At 36.7% G+C, this 16,428-nt stretch overlaps 1 long non-coding RNA gene and 1 pseudogene across 1 annotated transcript in view; one reads left to right on the top strand and one right to left on the bottom strand.

The window, feature by feature from the left end:
- Positions 1-16,101, top strand: part of LOC118613801 — a 64,479-nt gene extending 48,378 nt beyond the window's left edge. The window contains exon 4 of the long non-coding RNA XR_004955888.1: positions 16,050-16,101. This is a non-coding gene — a long non-coding RNA (uncharacterized LOC118613801). The remainder of the gene's footprint in view (positions 1-16,049) is intronic.
- Positions 15,470-15,588, bottom strand: LOC118614139 (annotated as a pseudogene).
- Positions 16,102-16,428: the final 327 nt, after the last annotated feature.

Genomic DNA, 16,428 nt, shown 5'->3' with positions numbered 1-16,428 from the left:
TTCACTGTGTTACTTGCAGGGACGGAGAAGCAATGGTGGGTAAGACTGCTGGCACCTTAGCATGAATTGAGGGAGTAGCACCAAACTGTACTTAAGAGTCCATTGTATTTTTTCCCACCCCCCACACACTTATGGGGAAAGGAAAAAGTAGTTTCACTTAAAAATGTCCATGATGGAGCAGTGAAAAAAAAAATTTATTTCATTAAATTTGGACCCTCTAATGTACATCTTTTTTTTTTTTTTTGAGATACAGATCCCACATAAAAATCAACTTTTAGAAGTTCACAGTTCGGTGGTTTTAGTATATTCACGTGGTTGTGCAGCTTATCGCCACTAATTCTAGAATGTTTTTATCACCCCACCCTCTCCATACCTATTTGCAGTTACTTCCCATTCCACCGTACCCCCCGCCCTCAGCATCAGGCAATCACTAACTTACTTTCTGTCTCTATGGGTTTTCCTATTCTGTATTATTCCATATAAATGAGTTTTAGTAGATTCTCTTGAGTAAAACCTTTTTTATTTGCCCTATGCCTTTAGGATCATTTTAAGAGACTTAAAATTTTTAAAAATTGTTTTCACCATGTAAATGGATCTGTATCTCAAAAAAAAAAAAAAAGATGTACACTAGAGGGTCCAAATTTAATAAAATAAATTTTTTTTCTGCTGCATTTATAAGTGAAACTACTTTTTTCTTTCCCTGTAAATACATGATGGGTGGAAAAAATACAATAACTCTTGAGTACAATTTTACGTCTAGCTTTTTTCATTTAGTATAATGCTTTCAGGGTTTATCCATGTTGTAGCAACTGCTTCGTTACTTTTTTTTTCTTTTTAAAAAAACAGCTTTATTGAGATGTAATTAAAATACCATACAATTCACCCATTTAAAGTGTAAAAGTCAGTGAATTTTAGTATATTCCCTGTATGTGCAGCTATTATCAATTTTAGAACATTTTTATAACCTCAAAAGAAATCTATATAATTTAGTTATCACTATCTCCCAGTCTCTCTTCCTGCTTTCCAAATAAAGAACCAGTAATTTACTTTGTCTCTATAGTTTTTCTGTCCTGGACTTTCACATGAATGAAATCATTTGATTTTATAACATAGATTCCAGTTTCTTCACATCCTCGCTAATACTTGTTATAATCTGACTTTTTGGTTCTAGTTCTTGTAGTGGGTGTGAAGAGGTATCCAATTGTGGTTTTATTTCATATTCCCTAATGACTAATGATGTTGAGGATCTTTTCATGTTCTTATTGGCTATTCATATGCCATATTTGGAGAAGTATATATTTATATCCTTCACCCATTTTTAAATTGGGTTGTCTTTTTATTGTTGAATTGTGAGAGTTCTTTATTCTAGATATAAATATCAGATGAATACTTTATAAATATCTTCTCCCATTCTTGCAGGTTTTTATTTTCCCGTCTTGTTAGTATCATTAGATGCACAAAATTAAAAAATTTTGATGGTCTAGTTTATCTATTTTTTTTTTTTTTGGTTTTACCCTAGGTATATCTAAGAAATTTGTCCAGTTAAGGTCACAAAGATTTGCATCTATGTTTTCTTGTAAGAATTTTATATTTTTAATTCTTACATTTAGATTTTGACCCATTTCGAGTTAATTGCGTGTGTGCGTATGTATTTATGGTGTCATGTAGGGAGGTCCAACTTTATTGTTTGCATGTGGATATCTAGTTGTCCCAGTTGCTGAAAATTATTCTTTCCCTCATTGAATTGTCTTGGCATTAATTGTTCATTAGTCTGATCCAATTAAATTTGGGCTGGGGTAGATTTTTAGGCCACTCTTTGTGGTTTGTTCTGATCCCAGAAGAGGCTATTTTTAGCTGCCTTTTTCCTTGGTTCTTAGTAGTGAGCTATGTGTCCTGCAGTGTAGTTCATTGCTCCTGATTAAGAGATTTTTTTCCGAGAACCTCCTTGGGCCTGAATTTACCCACAGTCTGTGTCAAATAATGTTAGTTCCTTTGGGGAGAGTTTTGGAGTTTTCTTTTTTTATGGACTACTTCTCCTTCTGGACAGAATTTCTGAGTCATTACTCTGGACATTGGCCAGGAGGCTAGCTTTTAGTCTTCTGGCTTGCCTCTCCTGGTGTGCAACCTTTGTCATTTGAGCTGGAGAGAATACAATTAGAGACCCACTATTCTTGGACTGCTGCACCTTGGATGGAGCCTCTGTCCTATGGAAAGGGGCTGGTTGGAGCAAGAGCCCATGAGTTCCTGGTCCAGCTCACGAGGAATTTAGCCTCTTTAACTTGGAGTTGTAGATGAGAAATGCTGGTGGCCTGATCCTTTTGGTGATTGATTTTTGATTGGGAGCTGAAGAGAGAAGGAATGCCTTCTTCTTAGCCACATCCACCTGGAGTGAAACTTCTATCAAACTTAGCCATGGAGTGGATCGTGGCTCAGATGCCACAGATATTCAGTGTTACCGAGTTTTAGTAGGTTTTCTTGAATACTTTATTTTAGCTGTTTGCCTTTAGGATCATATCCAGAGACTTAACATTTTTTAAAGCAGTTTTCACTAGCTTTGCTTGTTTTCTAGGGGAGTGTCCATGGAGTCCCTCATGTTAAGATCCCAGAGGTGGGACACTATAATTTACATATTAACACTCTGGTCGGGATTAATAACAAATTAATTTCAGTAGTATAAAACAGCTTTGCGTCTGTATAGCTCTGCACGCCTCTGTTTTGCGATTCCTGTCACAAATTAAATTTTTGTGCATGTGTGCTTATCACCCATATTTAAAATTCTTTATGCAGTTGTCTTTTCATACAGGAGAAAAAGAAAGATAAATGCATTTATATTGCCCTTTATATTTACTTTTATTGGCATTCTTTATTTCTTCATATGGATTTGTGTCTTCTCATTTCAAGTCAAAGGATTCCTTTTAGTATGGTAAGGCAGGTCTGCTAGCAACAAATTCTTTCAATTTTGTTTTTTTCCTTTTTCCCCCTTTTTTTTAAAGGATAGTTTTGCTTGACATTGAATCCTTGGTTGACAGGCTTTAAATTTCAGAACTTTAAATATGTCATTCCACTGCTTTCTGGCTTCTCTGGTTTCTGATAAGAAATCAGCTCTTAATTGTATTGAGGATCATTTGTACATGATGAGTCACTTTTTTTCTTGCTGCTTTCCCTACTTGGAGTTCATTGACCTTCTTGGATGTGTAGATTAATGTTTTGCATTAAATTTGAGAAGTTTTCAGCTAGCATTTCTTCAAGTGTTTTTTTTTCTGCTTTCTTTCCTCTCCTTCTGGTACTCCCAGTATCCATATGTTGGTATGCTTGGTGGTGTCCCCTAGGTCTCTGAGGGACACTGTCATTTTTCTTCATTCTTTTTTATTTCATTTTCTCAGATTGCATAATCTTAATTGATCCTTAAGTCACTAATTTTTTTTTTCTTTCTGCCTGCTCAGATTTGCTTGAACTCCTCTAGGAAATATTTGTTATTCTGCTTTTTCAGAATTTCTGTTTGGTTCTTTTTTTTATAATTTATCTTTTTATTGATATTCTCTATTTGGTGAGACATCATTCTTTAGTTTTTTAGACATGGTTTCTTTTAGTTTTTTGAATATATTTGAAACAGTTTCTTTAAGATCTTTAATAGGTGTAAATCCAGAGTCTGGGCTTCTTTAAGGATAGTTTCTTTTTTTTATAATCTGAAGTAGCTGCTCAAGCTCCAGCCATACAATCTGCGTTCCAGTCAGCAGGAAGGAGGAAGGGCCAAAGACATGCTTATTCCCTTTGATTATATTTCTTAGAAGTTGTATGCACTTTTGTTTATAGCCCCCGGGCCAGAATATTGTCATATGATTATACCTAGTTTCAAGGGAGTTTAGGAATCGTAGTCCATAATCTGGGTTGTTATTTGCTGGAGAAAAGGAAAATGGGTTTGGGGATATGATTAGGATTTTTTTTTTTTGCTACGGTCCACCCCTTTGGTTGTTCTTACATACATGTGTACCCATTTTTCCACATATACAACACATTCACTTCATCCTGAGATAAAATACTCCAATATTTCATTTAGTTACTGCACTCAGCTCAAAGCCCAGGATGTCTGAGTAATGTTCAGTCTTTATCGGGTTTTGTTCAGGGCCTATAAACTAAAATATGAGGTAACTGCTTCCAAAACAATTAATTAGTGTACAATAGGTATAATAGAAATAGGACGATAGCAATAAAAAATCACTATTCATAAAAGGGGAGAATTAGTAACATGTAAAAGTCGCTGACCTGTATCAATTATTAAATGCTACTGTGTGGGAAATTTGAAGACTTTCTGTCCTGACAGAAGAATAAATTTCTGGATTAAGCATTGTTTTTGAGCCTGGTGACTCTTTGACTTGCTCACCACTGTGCCTTGCCCATTCCCATCCCATCTGTATGCCAACTACAGTGAGTCTACCTGAAACAATGGGCTTGTATGAGAAAGCAGTCCTGAGGTCCCTCCTCCCCTTTTCGTTTTGGCAGGTGGGTTCGTAGGCTTTACATGGCAGAGCTCCAGTCTTATTTCCATGTTGCAGCCACTGCTTTTAATTGTACCACTTTGGAGTACAGGGTGCTTCACTCTCTGTTCTCTAAGGCTCTGAAGTAAGAGGCTTTCAGTGAACTTGCATTGCAGGCCACAGGAAAGAGTACATCTTCCTTAGCAAAGATGAACTCCTTTATAGCTCTGCTTACTGACTGACTAGCTCTAGCCTGAGTTTTACCTCTCTGGAATAGTTTTGTTGGCAGCTGGGAAGAGGAGCCAACATACAGCATTCTGAATCTTTCCTCCTATTTCCCTTAAAGCCATAGCGTTCCAGTGTAATCAGGCAGTGGTTTCACCAGTGTTTTGCCCCACTGCGTAACAGCGATGTCTAGCTTTTCGGTCTTCAGTGTCCGAGTGCTCACCACTTACTACTGTGTTAAGCCAGTGCCACTTACATTCTTTCTTACGAAGCATTCCGCTCCTGGCGCCATATTCTGTATTAGGATTGTGTTCAACCATTTATGACCTCCCTCTCCAAAAGTAAAATAATAGTGACTTTAAACATCATATAAGTTTATTTTTCTCTCACATGAAAGTCCAGAGATAGGTAACCCAGAGCTGGTGTGGTGTTCCACAATGTCAAGGAACCAGTTTCTTTCTATTTTTGTTGCCTTGTCATTCTCAACGTGGGACTTCTTCCTCACAGTCTAAGGTAGCTGTTTGTACTCCTGCACCTCATCCACATTCCAGCTAGCAACAGGAGGGAGGTCCAAAGCATGATGTACCCCATTGTTTTAAGGATATTTTTTGGAAATCTCGATATTTTTACTCATGTCCCATTGACTTGAACTCAAATTACATGGCCACACCTAACTGCAGGAGAGGCTGGGAAATGAAGTCTCTATTCGGCATGCACTTAGCTAAAATTCAGGTATTCTGTTACGAAGGACGAAGGGGGAAAGTGGAATGTGGGCAACAACCTCTGGTGCCTGTCACAGTGACCCAGGCGAGGTTCTTTTCCTTCCTGCTCATTGGTGGTCTCTGATACTTTAAAACACTTACTCTCTTCCCGTTGTATTCTGTTTTTTTTTTTTTCATGCCATCCAAGACTTTTATTACATTTAGATGCTTGTTTCTCTTTTACATAGAGATCATCAGTGTGCTGCCTTTCTCCTTGATTAATTTAGAGCCTTTCCATTTTAAGATATGCCACCAACAAGATATTTGAAGATTTTAACGCTGGTATGCGTTTACCTTTTTTTGCTGTCCGCGTCATGCTTGTTGCCTACACAGATGCCTTCAAAATGTGTTGCGATGGCTGCTTCTGCTATGTGTCTTAGCATTTTATAAATTCTGAAATAATTGTTCTTAGATGTAGCTGTAATATGGAAACTCTCAGTACTTTGGAGAGCGCTTTGTTGTACTATTTGCTTTGTTTGGGAACTGGATTTCTCTGCTTCCACTCTCCCTTCCCTTTTCATTTTAAAGGGTTAAATACAATTGTACTGAAGTTAACATTGTACTTAATAATGTTGTTTTTCTCCATCAGAAATTCTCAATACCTTTTTAGAAATACTAATTGGCTAGAGTAATACTATTTGAAGTAAGAGGCTGTCAGAAGGGAACAATAATGAGCCATGACTTAGAAACTGTTTTTATTTAAATTGCAGAAATTCATTATATTTCCAGAGCTTATACCTTGATTGAAGCCTTTAATGACTGTGAGAAACTGAAAATGCATATTTAAACACAAACTCTGTACTGTGTACCGTGAAGGTAACGTGTAGAGCCAGAGCCAGAACTGATCTTGCCAGAGTAGATTCCTTTAAGTAATAAGTTAGCTTTTGTAACTAAAGTGTAATCAGAAGAATAATTGGCAGGCATGCTGGTGATGTACCTTGGTGTTTCAACTTTAGTGCTGCAACGCTGTCATCGGTGTGTGTGTGTTGCCCTGAGGACCGACCCTTCATTATAGTCCCAGTCAGGGCCGAGGAGCGTGGCCTGGCCTTTTCTGCTTGACCCACAGACATGCTAGTCTTGAATGTACATTTTCTCTGAGTGGGGGCTACTGATTTGGGTGTTCTACAAAATTGTGACAGTTCTGGATTTTTCTTTTTTATTGCAAGATAGTTCAAGAATTTAGGAAAATATACATGGCTCCTTTTATAAAGAGGAAGTGTAATTTTAAGATCCAGGAGAGAGCTCGTTGGGAAACCTAAGGATAGGAGGTTCTGGCATTGGAAAATAGGGCTTCTCTTTAAACGTTCATTGTAGTATAGAAACAAAGCACAGTACTGTAAATGTCTTCCCTTTCCCCCAACTGATGCCTGTCTTCATCCCAGGTGAGGTTCGTCTCAGTAAGTTTTTCATTCCAAAGTTAATATTCAGAAATAACTAGTCCTTTTCAGATTATTCATACCTGAACAGGATCACTATGGCAGATTTTCCGCTGTGACCTGGCAGCATTTTATGGTGACCCGGCAACATTTTATGGCATCCTGGCTTATTGGAGTATAAGGTTTTGATGTAAGAGTGGAAATGACAGAATTCCTAACATGAAAATTGTTTCATGACAGATTACATAATTTTGTAGGTGAATACACAAACTATGTTTATATTATACTTAAATTTTTTCAAGTTTTTTATACATAGCATGTGGACTTCTAAATGTCCATCATTCTTTCTCTGAGAGAAGAAATATGTAAAGGGCAAATAGAATTCCACATTTAAAAATTGGAATGCTTTTGAACACTGTATAAGAGGGATTAGTAATCATAAGGAAAGCACATCAGTAGTGTTTGTGGGCATGAATGTAGCTCAAGGAATGTAACAGTCACATTGCCAAAATAGTGCTTTAAAACAGTCTAGGGGGAGGGGTTAAGGCAAATTGTTAAATTTCTGTTAAATGTTTGCAACAAAATACCACCTTGTAATTAAACAAGGTACTGTTCAGAATAACTTATCATAAAACCTTTTAAGATAACAGGACAGATAGTAACAATCAATTTTTATTCACAGTGACTCACTCAAGGTCATATCACCAAATTCAGTGATGTGACGTATTAAGATATATTAAGGTACAGGTGACATATCATAACTTTCCCTAAAACAACATTATTGCAGTTGTTACTAAGGGGCCAGGCAGAGTGGTAAATGATACCAAACTCAAAGTCAAGCTGAAGACCATAGTGAACAAGTTCCCCTACAGTTGCCGAAGTGATCTTTTAAAAATATATGTCAGATCATATCACTCCGTTGTTTAAAACCTCCCAGTGGCATCCAGTTTTTCATAGAATATACTTCTCCTTCTCCGTTCTCTGGCGGTGCCGATCTTTCAGTTTCTTGAAGATGCCAAGCTCATTCTCACCTCATGGCCCTTGAACATCATATCGGCATTTCCTCTTCATGGCTGGCTGCTGCTTGTCAAAATTTAATCGAGTCAGGTTGTGTACGTGAGGGGCATGAGTTCTGAGCCTGGTTGCGTGCATTCAAGTTATTTAATTTCTCAGTGCCTTTCTTTCTTCTAATGTACAAAATTAGATAATATATAAGTAAGTACCTCTTTAGTGTTGTGAAGATTGAATACATACACATAAACAGCCTCACAGTAAGTGCTCATTAAATGTTGGCTATTTTTCAAGTCTCAGCTCAGATATCACCTCCTCAATGAGACCCTTCTTGACCATTTAATCTAAATTAGCCGCTCTACTCCCCACACATAGTAGTTATAGTTATCTGAAATTATTTAAATCTATATTTACTTTTATATCTCTCCCACTTTAAGCTCCATGAAATCAGGGATGTTTCTGTCTTTTGCACTTCCAATGCCTAGAACAGTGCCTGATCAATATATATTTGTTGAGTGAATGTATGGAAGTCAGGTTCACCCAGGAAGGTCTTAGGTGACCTAAGACTGAAAGGCAATTTGTGTCACTCAGTTAAGGAAAAATGTTCCCATGTATACCCAACACTATGGATGTCTGGCAGGGGCTCGTAGAGAAAACATAGAGGTAATCAGTAGGAAAGGAATTAAGCCTAGGGATAAAACATATATATTTTACTTTTCTACTTTTTTTGTTTGTTTGTTTCTGCTGCTTCCAGTTGGTAAGTTCATGTCCTTTTATATAAGCCATTGAGCTTACTTGTGTCTTTAAGTTTGGGGACAGCTGGTTGCCCCTCAGCATTATAAAGTTACAGCTTTATTGAGCTTCTTCTAAAATAGTGTGAGTAGAAAGTACTGATAATGAAATTAGATACTCAGCTGTATATGATAATTTTAGGAGTTAGAGGGATGGTCTAAGACTCGAAGCAGGCAGCCTGAGACTGGGAATTACTGAGCTATCAACAGTCAGGTGTGACAGCAGTTTATCCCTCCCTTACAGCGGTACCTCTGCCTCTTTCTCTTATTCTCCCTGCTTTTTTCTGTTGTGCCTTTTCTAATTTTGTCTTCTCTTTTGTTTCTATCCTACCTTCATTTGCATGTTTTTCTTCTCATGTACCTAATGGAATGACATTTTCATTTTTTTTTTTTTTGGTTTTGCTCCTGGACCCAGTATCCAAAATCAAATTCATCATCCCCTCAGATAAAATTCCTTCTCCTTTCTTCCCTGTTTCTATTAGTAGAATCACTATTCTAGAGTCACTTTGGCTTAACACCATGAAGTCATCTTTCACACCTCCCTTTTCTTCACTCCCACAACCAAACACAAACCTGTCCTATCACATATAAATTGTGTCTCATTCATTCAGCATTAATTTAACAAAGATCTGAGTTCCTGCTCTGTGCCCAGTATGCTGCTATGTTGTGTGGTAATTCTCTTTTTTCTGTGTTTGCTACTCAAATTCAGGATCTCAGCACGTTGTACTTTGACTAATGAAGTAGCTTGATAACTTTTCCTGCAGCTTCATATTCCTTTTTTTCCAGTTCAGTACTGTATTTACCGCCAAATTGTTTTTCTAAGACATGGTTTGATCATGTCACTTTCTGCTCTCTAGAGCTCAGCTCAGCTTGCCGTTCCAGGCACAGCTCATGTAATTTGTACTTGATCCATGCCACGTGCCAAACTGGATTGTCCTTTTGGAATATACTCCATGTATTCTCACATCCACGTTTTTGTTCACGATGTTCTGTCTCTTGGACGATTATAAGCTCCCTGATGGTAGGAACTTTGTTTTATTTACTGTATTATCCCCAGCACCTGGAATAGTATCTGACATATGGTAGCTACTTAATAGATATTTATCGAAAGAATGAATGAAAAATAAGTGAATCCTTGTCAGTCCTATCCATTTTTTATGATCGTTCTCAAATATTAATGTTACTGCTCTCGGGAAGCTTTTTCTGATCTTCTGTATATTTCTGTTTAAGCATAAATACCTCTGTACGATAGAACTGAATCAGTGCAGACTTTGTATATACGCTGTGATTGCTGTGAGGTTAATATAGTCAGTAAATTAACAAATATTTATTGAGTTCCTATTCTGTGTCAAGTATCGTACGTAGGTACTTGAGTCAAAAAGAAATAGGACATAATTCCTTTACTCAGTGAAGTAACCATCAAGCGGAGGATCAATATATTATAATGGTAGTAAAATTAAGCAACAGTAGGAGCAAGGGGGAAGCTGCCAGTCCTCCTAAAAGTCTAGACCTGGAACTGGAAAAGCATCACTGCCACTGTTCTCCCTTGGTCAAGGTAGTCACAGGCCAGCTCAGGTTAAAGGGAGGGGAAAGAGACATCGCCTCTCAGTGGGAGAAGTGGCAGAGAATTTGCAGCCGTCTTTAACCTCCCGTACCACTCTTCCATGTGCTTTTCACTGTTTGGAGGTCGATTTTATGTTTTTCTTTCTCATATTCCTCGGTTTCGGGTGATCTCTAAGATGAAGAGGGATGCCTTTTGCCAGGTCTAGAAGTCTGAGTAGTTTTTAAGATATCTGAAGATGATGGAGAAGGTAGTGACAGAGATGAAGGCAGCTAATTAGCCAAGACTTGATATTTTCCTCACCCTCTGCCGTAGGACCTAGGGCAGTACCTCGTACATATATGGTAAGCTCTCAGAAAATGCTTGTTCTTGAATTTCTTTGAGTCTGATTTTATATATGTCTGCTTAGACAGGACAAGTTTTAAATATTTTGGCTTATCTACTACGTTGAAAATAAACTGAAGTCAAAGTAAAAACCTTTCTAGTTAAAAAGAAAGTTCATTAATTGATTAACAAAGTTTATGCAGAATTTTTTTTTTTTTCCAGAAGAATCATAATTTGGTCGCATGAAACTAACTCTTATCCTGGGTCATAACAGAGAATCTTGCTAGTGCAGACTTTTTTAGACTTACCAGCTCTCTGCCTGAGCGCTTCCATATCTCTAACACATTTCGTGCTGTTGCCTCTAGTTACACATGCCGTCCGGCACCAGCAGAAGGCTTGCAGCCCGACAGGGAGCGGGGCAGAGAACGATGAGGCGGAGTCGGGCCAGCAAGGGAGGCAAACAGATGGGTTGTGGGAGATGACCCTGCCCGGTGTCGTTTTTGTTCTGGCTGCTACTGATCACATGTGAATCAGCAGCCAAGGAATTGGAGTTGGTGATCCTGTGATGGAAAAGAAAGTTCGATCTTGGACTCAGTAGAATTATAAATTTACAACACTAAAGCAGGACGCAGATTTTTTTCCTTTGGTTATTTTAATTACTTTTCTTTTGAGACATTTAAGAAAATATTTTGTTTCAGATATAATGTTAACATTTTTATAAGTAACATGTTACTTGTAATCTGAGATAAATCTTACTCTTTTAGGTTTTTTTTTTTATGTGCAAGTTTTACAGTAAAATTTTAGGAGTATTCAAGAATTGGTAGAGGAGACTTACTTAATCCATGATGGCTACACCTCAGCATTTTTGGATCTTGTCTCCAGATTGTCAGAGTTTACTAGAGCTTTCTCCTGGTTATTTAAAAATGAGTTGAAAGTAGTGTGTTTGCTAGAGAAATACACTGTATTTTATGCAAAATATTCACTCTTTTGTCAGTGCTTGTTTTTGAATTCTGTTAGGCTTATTTTCTAAGGTAAGGATAAAGGAAACCTTGCTTTATGCCTCACTAAGTCTTCACTCTGTTCTATGGAAGAATCTTATTTTTTTAAAAAATATAAGAATATTATCAAACAAACACAAATGTAAGAAAATAATAGCGCGATGAATCTGGATATGCCCGATACTCAGCTTCAGCAGTCATCAACATTTTGCCAGTCTCGTTTCATCTGTCCCCTCCCCAATTTTGTTGGGAAGGATTTTATTGTAATACAGTTTAATTTTAGCATTTTAAAGGATATATCCTGAAACTTTTGAAATCTCTAAATTAACAAATGCCACTATAGTATATAATTTACCCAATAAAAATATGTGGTAAAGTACATGCATAAAAATTTTAAGTGACCTCTTCACGCCCTTAATGATCCTATAAATATGGAACTCAATTTGTTACTAAGCTATTAAAATAAATTCTGAACGGAGTACTCACTAAAACGGTTTTTCAGATTACTTTGTCTTTCATTCCAGGGAGTGGCAGACTCAGTCGTGTTCCACGTCACTACAGAATTTGATATTCCTTTCTTTAACCTATTAAAAATGTATGTGTTCTAAGAAACATTACTTTCAGATTGTTTCATTATCTCTTCATGCCAGCACTAGGCTTGAGTTGACTTTCTTTTGGGGGCCATTTTTCACAGTTCCTTTTTTAAAAAATCATTTTCCAGAAGTACTGGTTATATGCGTTAAGCGCATGCCAGGATTACAGACTTGTAGTTCAACTTCATGCTGCATTAGAAAAATCATGCTAAGCATGTGATGGATCTTTATTGTCTCTTTGGGAGCAGTAACATGTGAATGTCATTTCTCTGAATCTTAACAACAATAATAATTCAAGGAGGAGGAAGGTATGTTCCAAATTAGTGAACAGTAAGTTAAAGCATATTTTAAAGAATAGAAAATTTATTCTTTCAAGCTTGGTGAATAATGAGTTAGCTTAGTAAATTATTTTTTTAAGGAGAGATCTTGCCAGACCAATTTTAAATTATTGCGGTAGAAAAACATAGAACATTAAACTTAACCATCTCAGCCATTTTAAAGTATATAGCTCAGTAGTTTAAGTATATTTATACTGTTGTACATCAAATCTCTAGAACTTTTTCAGCTTGCAAAACTGAAACTATACCCAGTAAACACTATTGCCAGGCCATTTTTAATGGGAAAAAAAATCATTCGAAGTGAGGAATATTCATTTACATATTAACATTAAGTGCGTTAGTCTCTTTTGTAATTATGTAAAGAATGAATTATGAGGCATTTTCTCCTAATCTGGTAAAGCTTGTAAAATTGCTGGTGCTCTTTTATTCTCTTCCCCTTCTCCCAAGTAGCATAAAATTTTACTTAATCTCAGACTAAGTAATAGTACTACAGATTTCAGTTAAATCTGAAATAATGGGGTTTTTCTGTTAAGAACTTTTTATGTGAAACTATGATTTTAGCTCAACAGTTTAACTAGAGTACTTAAATGAAATGAGGTTTGCTGGTTCCTTTCCTTGACTTCAAGCATTATTCTAAGGATTTCTGTATCTTTCGTGCAGTCTTCCTTGTATCATTCAGATTTTCCTTAAGATCTGTCTGTCTTGGGTCCAGATTATCTTTAGGTTATCTTTTAGTTGCTTCTGTCTTTGTTCAGACAAGTACTTATCGAGTGCCAGTTAATGTGCACATGCTGTTTGCAGGGTCTCTCTCTACTGTGCACACGGTTGTTCCCATCTCAGTTAAATCTCTCAGTATTCTAATGAGAAGATTGAACTCATGTAGCCCATGATTTAATAACCGTTTCCCCCCCAGATTTATTGAGATATAATTGACATATAGCAGTGCGTAAGTTAAAGGAGTACAGCATTATGACTTGACATACATATATTGAAATGGTTACCACAGCAAGTTTAGTTAATATCCATCATCTCATACAGATACCAAAAAAAGAAAAAATCCCTTTTTTTCTTATGATGAGAACTCTTGGGATTTACTTTCTTAATAACTGTCAAATATATCCTACAGTAGTGTTAACTGTAATCACCATACTGTGCATTACATCCCAGGTCTTAGAATTGGAAGTTTGTACCTTTTGCCTGACCACCTTCATCTGGTTTTCCCACTCCCAGCCCTCCCACCTCTGTTGACCACAAATCTGATCTCTTTTTTTTTTTTATGAATATGGGTTTTTTGGTTTGTTTTATTTTTGGTTTTAGATTCCAGATATAAGTCAGCTAATATAGTATTTGTCTTTCTCTCACAGACTCATTTCACTTAGCATACTGACTTCAAGTTTCATCCATGTAGTTGCAAATGGCAGGATTTTCTCCTTTTTATGGCCGAATAATACTCCACTGTATTTTAACCTATTATTGTATGTGAAGTCAGTTTTCCTAGGTCTTAGGACTAAAGTTTTAATGCTATTCTCCTCCTACAACTTAAGGCTTTTTTAATTTTAATTTTATTATTTTTTTATAGGTCAAAAATTTATTGGAAGAATGAGTTTCCTAAAGCAAAACCAAGAAGCATCAACTCATTCTTCCCAGAATTTATACAGGAGTGCACATTTTTACTACACATGTTTATTCCAGAAGCTGAGATTTTAAAATGTCCTTCAAAAACCATTTTTATCTGCCTAAATTTTTGTTTTTTAAACACACATCTTAGGCCATCATCCTTGGGCATGTGTGTGTGCCCATACGTATCAGGTATTGAGAACTACTGTCCTAAAGAGTTTAGTTCTCAAAGGATCCTTGAATATCATAAAATTGAATCTTTTCAGTCTGAAAAGGCTGCTGTTAGGAAAGCAACATGCTTTTTTCAGTCAATGGCAAATAATACTGAGCCAGATGGATTAATCATGTATAACAATTGTTTTTTCCCGGTACCCACACAGACATGGCTTGAATGATGGTAAGTCATAGGAAAGATAGGAAAAAATTTTGGAGGTTAGATTCCAGATTTTCTTGGTAGACATTTGTTGTTTTCAAATTCTTAAAATTGTTTAAACCCTGAAAAATCCTTTTCCCAATGTTTGCCCACACTGCCTCTTAGAATAATTGAATTCCTAATATTATTTTCTTTTGAGCTTGCCTCACTCAAGTCTTCTTCCAGCCATTTTGAGCAGAGAGTCCTTCTTAATATCTTTATTCTTCTTAATGTCACCCCTCCCCCCCATCTTAATTGCTCTGATCTGGCTCTTTTCCAATTTGTTTTATATTTTATGAGGAGAATCAGTCAGAACTACAATCAGGTTTGAATACACCATAGCCTTACACAAAGGTAAAATGTGGTAGTCTATAGTTTCCAATGTCTTTCTTCATTTCATGGCTTCCCAATATCTTGGTGGTTTCTTCATCTGAAGCAAACTGAAGTCCTCACTGAAGTCTGCAGATCTCCTTTCTAGATTAAGAACTATAGCTTTTCATTATAAAAGCGATATACGTTTCATTACAAAAGCATTTAAAAGCATATAAGTATTTTAGAGAAAAATTCGAAACTAAAATAAAAGGAGAAACATTTTTCATAATCAAAACCCTTTTTGTATTTTGGTATATTTACAGTCTTTTTCTCTCTGTATAATCTTTTTATATATATTAGTATGCATTTACATAGTTTTTAAATTTAGAGAAAGATTCCACATTTTAAATGCATTATAAAAGTTATTAATAACTGCATAGGATTTGGTGAATGAATATATTCTTAATTCACTTACCCATTAATTCCCATGTTGTTGAGAAGACTTTCATATTGTGTGTATTCTATGTCATTTTTAAAGATCCTGTCCTCATGTTGGCAAGGTGTTTTGTTTTTAATATCCTATTCCTGGGTACTATGATTAAATATTCATGAAGGTTAAAATATTTTGGCTAATAACCATCAAACAGACATCTCTCTCTCTTTTTTTTCTTTAAATGCCTACAGCACCTGGTAATCCGAGGTGATCTCCCATCCAAGTACTAACCAGGCCCGACCCTGCTTAGCTTCTGAGATCAGACAGGATCGGACATGTTCAGGGTATCATAGCCATAGACCAGACATCTCTTTATTTATATTTCTTTATGGAATCTAATGGCTTGGGAATTGTTTTCTTAAAGAAATTTTCTTCCTCAGATTGTGTTGGTACAATATGATGCTTAAGTGTTATTTCTCAAAAGATATTTTCCCTTAGTAATAGGAAGGTAACATTGATCTCATAGCTGTTTCTCCTTGGCCACTATTTCCTTTTATCCCATTGTATGTGTGTGTACACAGCTCTTATTTGAATAGTATGTTGTCCTCCTGAGTGATGTAGTTGACAGTATCAGACTTGCAGTCTCATGCACTATGAGCATAGTAAATATTAATAATGATGCAGCTTTACTTAATGAAAGTTTTTAAGAAGAATGGTAGCTTGCCAGTAATATAATGTATAATATTAGTATTCAGCATATACTCAGTGGAATAGTCTCTCCACAGTGATATCTAAACTCTTGGTTTCTCCTTCCATTTCCAGGTTGCCATCACGAAAGCCAAAGTGGATTTCTCCAGTGTTGTGTGCCTGCCCCCTTCCGTCATTGCTGTGAATGGGCTGGACGGAGGAGGGGCTGGCGAGAACGATGACGAACCAGTGCTGGTGTCCCTGTCTGCGGCCCCCAGCCCCCAGAGCGAAGCTGTTGCCAATGAGCTGCAGGAGCTGTCCTTGCAGCCCGAGCTGACCCTAGGCCTCCACCCTGGCAGAAATCCCAATTTGCCTCCACTTAGTGAGCGGAAGAATGGTGAGTAGATAATCTTACTATTTCTTGTAAAGTAGTGAAATAGTAAGTTCAGGTGATCATTGTAAACCCAACATTTTCTGCCCGAGTTATAATTGCTTTCTAATTTGTCTTCCTACT

Source organism: Rousettus aegyptiacus, unplaced genomic scaffold, assembly GCF_014176215.1.
Source record: "Rousettus aegyptiacus isolate mRouAeg1 unplaced genomic scaffold, mRouAeg1.p scaffold_m13_p_2, whole genome shotgun sequence".
NCBI lineage: Eukaryota > Metazoa > Chordata > Mammalia > Chiroptera > Pteropodidae > Rousettus > Rousettus aegyptiacus.
This window is presented reverse-complemented; position numbering and strand designations above follow the sequence as displayed.